At 34.2% G+C, this 8,101-nt stretch overlaps 1 long non-coding RNA gene across 1 annotated transcript; it reads left to right on the top strand.

Moving 5' to 3' along the window:
• Positions 1-5,278: 5,278 nt before the first annotated feature.
• LOC125668211 (uncharacterized) lies at positions 5,279-7,707 on the top strand. Its single transcript, XR_007367504.2, has 4 exons — positions 5,279-5,528; positions 5,838-5,920; positions 6,654-6,777; positions 7,184-7,707. It is a non-coding gene; the product is annotated as an uncharacterized LOC125668211 (long non-coding RNA).
• Positions 7,708-8,101: the final 394 nt, after the last annotated feature.

The raw sequence follows: 8,101 nt of genomic DNA, 5'->3' as shown, positions 1-8,101 counted from the left end.
ACTTTATGAAACAACGTCACAAGATGGTGATTCAAATGTTTTGTGAAATTACTTGTATCGATCGATTTATTTGTAAATCTACCCGAAAATCAATATCCGACCCTACAATCTATTTTTGGTTCTCAAGGTGAATCAATTGTGAAATGTGACAAGCATACTCATCTAGTCTTTCAATTTCAGTCTAATAAAAGATGGTCATCACATATCCAAGGCATTCACCAAAAAGGCAAGCAAACGTCCCAAGATTCTTATAATGCTCAGATTTACACTTACATGTAGTAAATACTCCCTAGACCGGTACTAGAATATGTTGAATTATTCTTTCATTAGACCGGTACTAGAATATGCTGGTATTTCATGGGATGGATGTAGCTTATAATATTCAAAATTATTAGATGTACAAATTGAAGCAGCACGAATAATTACGGGGATGAGATATAATTCTTTAAGAAGTACACATGCAAACTATATACTGAATTGGGGTGGAAACCTTTAGAAACCAAATCATGGGCTCATTCTCTTCTATAAAATCGTAAATGGATATACCCCAAACTATCTTGTAGGGGATGTTAGAATTATGTAAAACATCACATCATAATTACAACCTTAGGGCCACTAGGACTAATTCTGTTCCTCAGGTTAGAACAACATCATATATGATTAGTATTGTAACTGCACAATTAAACTCTGGAATAACCTTCCTGAAGACATAACAAAATCACCAAGTCCATTACATCTTTCAGAAACAAACTTAAAAAACCTGCAAGAAATACATATATTAAATTATATGATTATGATAAGAGTAGTGTAAATATCATACATTGTCATCTAGCAATCTTAATGCACATCTCTTTAATCATTTGTCTTATTAGTAATTCATCTTGTAATCTTTGTGGTAATCCATGCGAGGATAGTTACCATTTCTTCATAGAGTGTCCTTATTACAATGTACAGATAGATACTCTTAAAATGATTTGAATTATCTTACCAATATCCCTGCATCTGTCGAAATATTGTTGTATGGTGTAAGTGGTGAATGTTTTAGCATTAATTCAAAAACATTTGATATAGTACATCGCTTTATTGATTCAGTATTTAAAACGGTTGTTGAAAATGTATGTACATAATGTATTCACTCAATACTTCACTATATAGCCAAACATATTTCGAATCTATTGTACATGAATGTATTTGTTATATTCTTACCAGAACCGGCACCCAATTGTACCCCCCTCTTTTATTTATAATTGTTTAATTATTTTCCCTTATTTTAAATCTATTTTCTCTTTACCGGTCACTGTCGATATTTTCATGGACTATATCAATACCTGCTGCCAAATCCTTTTTATGTATGTATCTTCTATATATGACTAAAATACTGTTCACTGAACCGCAGACCCCGAGTTCAAATTCGCCTTTGTCTTTATTTTTTTGTTTGTTATTTATTGAGATAAATTTTGAAAATCATGTTTTTCCCCTCCAAAATTGCATATTTTCATAATACATATCATATTTTTCTTGATTAAATCATTTCGTGCTGATTTCATAAACTCTTTTAAGGTGTAGTGAGCCACATTAAATAACTTATCTAATCGATTGAATCCTAATATAGTATGGAAATGCTAATATCGCATTTATTTCATCCCATTCGAATCGATACACGAGATTTGCTATGATTTGACGTAAGAAAAAAAATTTCGGATCGATTTTCAAAAAAGCGAAAATACGCCTTATAATGTTGCAAAACATTTGTTTTTTAAATCAAAGATAAATTTTCAAATCTGTTACGTATTCAAGAAATTCAGCCATATCTTTATTATCGGTACTTTCCTGAAATTTCCCTTCCCTCTGCTGGGCTCCGTTTTCGTTCTGTAACTTGTTGAACATTCCATTCTATACTGTTAACTTTAACGCCCCCACCTTGAAGGGAAAAAGAGTACCAATTCATTTCCCATATACCTCAATACTGACCTTTGGCTCTCTCACTAATTAACTATATTAATTTTAGAAAAATGACCGTCAACATTTCAAAGTTCATTCCAAGTGCTAATAAAAACGACAAAAACTATATAGGATATCCCGTTGCTTTTATAGGTCATATTTGTACATATTTTACAACACTTTGCAATCTGCCTACATTTCAAACACATCCCTACCATGGTAATTTCCTCAGTCATTTCTCAATTTTTTGCAATAGTTTTTCACCCAGACAATTAATCTAAACTTCTATAATGTTTCTTTCAATTCCAAATAATTTCACTCTTGATATTAGCCGATCACGCAACACCTCTAACATTTATACCTCTGCTCAATCTTGGGTAAACTACGTACGGGTTACGCATCCGGGGGTTTGGTTCTCTAATTCCTGTATGTTTGCTTTCATTTCGTTTTCGACTCATTGACGATCGAGTGCTAATGAGTTTACGGTTTGTGTTAGATTAAGTTGGAATAGATAAAACATGAATTAGTGAACCTCAAATGGAAGTGGAATAAGTCGGAAGTTCCATAAAGCAAGCTATTTCTAGGGAAGTGGTTTCAGCAGTGAGAATATTTACAATGGATGCTAGAGGTTATGCGGTAATAAAAAAATAATTAAATAAGATGAAAATAGAACGTAATGTAAATAAAACAAACAATACACACACACACACATATATATATATATATATATATATATATGTGTGTGTGTGTGTGTGATATGTGTGTGCGATATGTGTGTGCGCGTGTGTGTGGGAGGAGAGAACCATATCTAAAATATTATTCTAATTTTCCAAACTATGTAACTTTTGACAAATAAGTTTTGAAAACTTTCTTTTCTTGTGATTTGATTCTACTGGAAACCTTGAAGTTTTTAGAGAATAAAGATATTTTACTATGCCGCAGAATCAATGGAAAAATAGTCCCTTGTAATTGAAGTTCCCACACCCCGATTTAGCGTTAAATGAAACAATAGAATGGGTTATGTGGCTCCATGTCCCTCCTGTTTCATAACTGAAGAAAATACAATGTACATGCAAATATGGTGGAGATATTCTTGTTTGTCTACATTATGACAAGAACCCGTCTTTAATGGGTTGTTTCAACTTTAAAATGATTCTGTCCCAACTATTACAGACGGTATCATACAAACACATCATGTAGTTGAACATTTTGCTAAAAAAAAAAGAAAGAAGACAAATCCATTCGTTCTGTGCAATTACACTGGGCGTTCAAAAGATTTGGCCAGTGTATTAAATATTATCGCAGGAACGGTCGATCTATTTGTGGTTGTTAGAGAATGCGCTTGGGGAAATGAGAAATCATTATCGATTGTTTTGATTAAATAATTACTTCCCAATAACATGTTTAAAAGTTCTGAATAATTTTTCTTTAAAAGTATACATATATGTAAGTCTTGAGTATTGTCATCAATACGTTTCAGTTTTATGCATTATTAAACAAATATTATGAATTTACGATTTTTTATGAAGTTTTATTTTACACAACAAATATTCCCCGGAATGGCATGTGTAAAATATAGAAGCAACCCATTATGGGTTTCCAGATATTAATTGAATAAATAAATTGATAAAAATAAAAGTTGTTTTGGTTTAAATATGCTACAGCTGGAAATATCTATCTACATGTATATATGTATAATTTGATTATTACCTTGTTTAAAATTCGCGATGTGCAAAGACATGCACTGTATAGCCAGTCCAGCAAATAATATGGCCATCATCACGTGACATAGATCCCTAGTATGCCTTGCCATTGCATTCTGTTTATCATTAAGCAAATTTCTGAAGCATGCTGTTCGGATTTTGCAATCTATTGAAACTCAAAATCTAATATTATTCATGTCTGCTTTATTTGCATTCCATCACACCATCTTGATGGTACTTCAACATTTTATAAATCAATTTAGCTTCTTCAATACATATTGCCTTATAAGCATGGGCGGATTTAGGATTTCAGTTTAGAGGGCGTGGAAAAAGGGGTCTATTGGGCGCTTTTAAGTCCCCAGTTTGCCCTAATGGAGGCCAAAGCCACCGGAACTCCCGTGCTCAACCTTATTTCAACAATGAAATGGGGTGTAAAACTAATAGAATTTTCAAGTACATGCAGCAATCTACATGTAATTTTGGAATAAATAATGCTCAAGTTTTTAAGCTTCGTCCATTCATGTTTGATAACGCTGTTGGCTCCCGGTGTTGAAATCATCTTTTTAATAGACAGACTTGGTTGACGTCCGTATTTTTTCTTTTATGTTTTCTCTGAACTTCCTATGTATACATGTTGTAGCACTAGTAGATTTAAGATCTTTTAAGGCGAACCTGCTGATTTCAAAATGATTAATTTTAAGTTTTGCTGCAGTTGTAACCGGACAAACTCAATATTGAATCCTAAAAAGCAATAATTCAATTAATTCACACATTTATATATATTTTAAAACTCTTCTAGTGCTCTTACATAAATGATAGTATTAATGCTTTTTATAAGTGGATATTCAATTTGTTTCTTAATTTTGTTTCCATTTTTAAAGAAAATATTTCATATTACAATGTCCGTGTGTTTTTTTTGGAAATAGTTTAGAGTATTTTAAAATCTTAGCGGTCGATTTCATGCTTTGCGTCAAAATTATCTTGTTTAAAATATGGTGTACATTAAAGAAATGCTACATAAAGTGATAGCCTCCGTTGTATGTTTCGAAGCATTTGACACACTGTTCAAATTCCAATCGCTTTTACGGTTTATCAGTCCACAATATCCAAATAGTAAAACATGGTGCATTTATAGGGCAATGTATGACGACAAACTTGCTTGTTCATGGTCATATTCTAATAAAGTCTGATGTCATGTTTATACTGGTCATTTATGGAGGGTCGAAGTGTGATAAGAAACTGTTGTACGATGACCAACAAGATCCATCATGCAGCCGAGATTTTACACCTAAAAATGTTTCAAGGAAATTATCATCGTTAGTTTTGTCCTCTTGTTCTGTAAAGGGAGCATTAAAAAGATAAGAGACGCTTAGTTATCGGATTATAGATTTACGATGGCCAGTCGGTATCGTTATCGCGAACATTTTTTGCGTAAAATCAAATCGCAATAGTTGTCTAACCAACGTTGATAATTTGAATATCGGCTTATTACGAAATCATCGTATATCATTAATAAGTAAATTCTTAAACTCTTTTATGAATGACTTGTGGATCGTGTCAAATGTCACGTGACGGGTCTTTTTTCCTCTCAATGTTTGCCTTTGTTTCGTAACGTATGTCCATATCTAAAGCCTAGATAAAATTGCTGAAAACACCGAGTTAAACATCGTAACCTCGCAACCGAGTCATTCCTCTCTTTATCTCGTATCTAAGTGGACACCGTGCCCTCTGGACTTTACCATCGGTCAGTCCGTTGTACGTTCACATTGTACACGCCGATTCCCTAAGGCTCCTAACGCATGGATAGGAAGTCTTGCAAGGAGTTACTATCGATGTTTCATTGTGCATAAAAATAGGACATGTGAAGGCTAAAGACAACAACAGGTAAAGTTAATTTTACGTCTTATATTCTTGTTTGATAACTCTGATTTAATTTGATTTTTAGTTATGAAATGTACAACATATGCAAGTCAGTGTAATCTTGGCCACGTGCTAACAGGTGGTACATTTGAAATGTGCTGAAAAATAAATCGATAACACTTTATTGTTGGAATTTCAAATAACACAAGATATAGAATAGAAACGACTGGAGTAACTTTTACTTAACTGTGAACATTAAAGATAGAAAAAAAAGAGTAAACGACATGTATCAAGACGCGGCATATTTTGGGACCGTGATTTTATATTCAATAGGTTGTCGCATAAGTCTAGTACATAAAGGCAGGCCAAGAATACGTTACTTCTGGGGAAGGAACAAGGCGCTCGGGGCAGGACAGGTAATATCTATCAACCAGAAGTAATGAAAACGATATTAATTCATTACCACTTCGTCATCTGCCATCCATCAAGGTCGTTAAGAGACCCTGTACCTCCACAGATGACGATGACATGTTTGCCCCAAGCGATAAATTATCTTACACGATCTAACACTTTTTTTATTCCTTCCAATACCTATAGAGAAATGCCTTTTCTTGTTCAACATACATGTACCATAGAAAATATTGCAGCGTCGAAACATATTTTGTCGTGTGAATGATTGGAGTCGTGCAAAGCGGTGGTATGACTGACTGACAACTTTCTCTCCCGATAAGATGCAAACACTGAGTCATAAATCTAACGTTCAATATGGTTATGTAGCATTTAGTGCCCCTTATCAGCAGTTTGCAACTAACGCCCCTTGAAATCCCGATCCATGGTGGTATTCGGTTGTAGATAGGGTCAGTTTGTTTTGTGGTGGTGCAGTTACCTGACCTACAATTCACGAGCAAACACCTGAACGATAACAGGTAGTCAAGCCAATGAATAAAGGTCACGATAAGACAAGGGACCGTAACATACCGACCTATGTATATCACCTATCGTGTATTATCAATTCACGTCGAATATATAATTACTATGCAGTTTATACAAAGTATTCTAGATTACAAAATTAACACATGCAAATAATAAAAAAGTTAAAGGTTAACGATGGGAAAATGACTTTATTTTCGTTTAATTTTTACTCTTTAGGACTTAGTTATTCTTGTATATCAGGGATATGGTCTATAACATCAAAGCTCCGAGAAGAATGATATGAACACGACCATAACACCTTGTGTCTTCACCTGTGCACACGTGATCAGAAAGGCCCGCAGTAAGTTGCTCGTGACAGTTCGATTGCCCTAAAATTTCGGGAATGGCAGCAAAATGCATCGAAGAATAGATTCTGTATTATGCTGTTATTCACGAGAAGGAGGGGTTTCCACATCCAACAGCTCTAAAATGGTGTTTGAAGAAGCCACACGTAGATTCTTACAACGTAAAACCTTTATCTTACCGCAGATTAAAAAGTGTCAGTGTTGACAATCTACTTGACATTCTTAAAAACTCAAAAGAAACATTAATTATGTAAATCAGCCCACTAGTTTTGATGTAACAGACAATTAGTCACTTCTGATAACAGAGACCTCGTAGATGAAATGAAAATATCATTAGGTGATTAATTATGCAATTCTGAATATCTGTAAGACTATGTACAGGTCTGGGGATTTTATTTTCAGATATGAGGGCAAGACGAAGGAAGCACTTGACTATCTCGTCATGACCATGGTTGCATTGTTCACTCGTGGAGTTCTCTTTAACACACATGTCAGTTGTCCAACAGTTCAGTTAATCGTAAATTATTTGTGTCTTTTTGAGGGTGGGGTAGAGGATTGGGAGGGTAAAGTAAGTGTTGAAATTGTTATGGTAGTTTTAATACATATTCCGTACTGTATTTTCTTAGGCAAAACTCTTCAAACGTTTAAAGAACATCGTTTGTTTTTCTGGTCATAGGTGGTTATGGAAAGCTTTGAAATATTTCATACAATTTCATCCATCAATATTCTCCATAATCGATATCTATAATTTATATAAAGTGCATGCACAGAGTTCATTTCGCTCAGAAAGCCAAGCGAATGTGGAATGCGTCACAAAGTAAAACAGTATATATCAGGAACATAATCCTCCTTAAAGATGTTCAAATGTCACAGGAGATTGAAGCCGTTGAATGCTGTTGTATAATGGTAATTATTAAACTTGATCAGATGATATATATGGTTTGTTTTTAATGAGTTAAAAATCCCTCGTGCATGAGAGGAGCAAAAGCCGAGCTGCGAACAGATGAAAATTAAAAGGGAAATTACGGCATACACACAAATGTATGTAGATGATAGGGAAGTCTGACATGTTATGTACATTTAAAATCATCTCGTACAAAAGATGACTTGTAACCCTGACATTAGTTTTCTTTCCAATGGGATTGAAACCAACCTCCTCATGGCTCATCTAAAGCGGAGCATATTCCAACTACAGCATGCTAGTATTTGAATGCCACATTTATTTGTTCTGCGTGTAGTAAGTTTTTAAATCGAGGTAAGCTACTGACAACCAAGTTGATGGTACAGGGGTTTCAACAGTCTCGATTGAAGTCAGCATTT

This window comes from Ostrea edulis, chromosome 4 (assembly GCF_947568905.1).
Source record: "Ostrea edulis chromosome 4, xbOstEdul1.1, whole genome shotgun sequence".
In the NCBI taxonomy this organism is placed as follows: Eukaryota; Metazoa; Mollusca; class Bivalvia; order Ostreida; family Ostreidae; genus Ostrea; species Ostrea edulis.
Note: the sequence above shows the minus strand (reverse complement) of the source record. Positions and strands in the feature narration are given on the sequence as shown.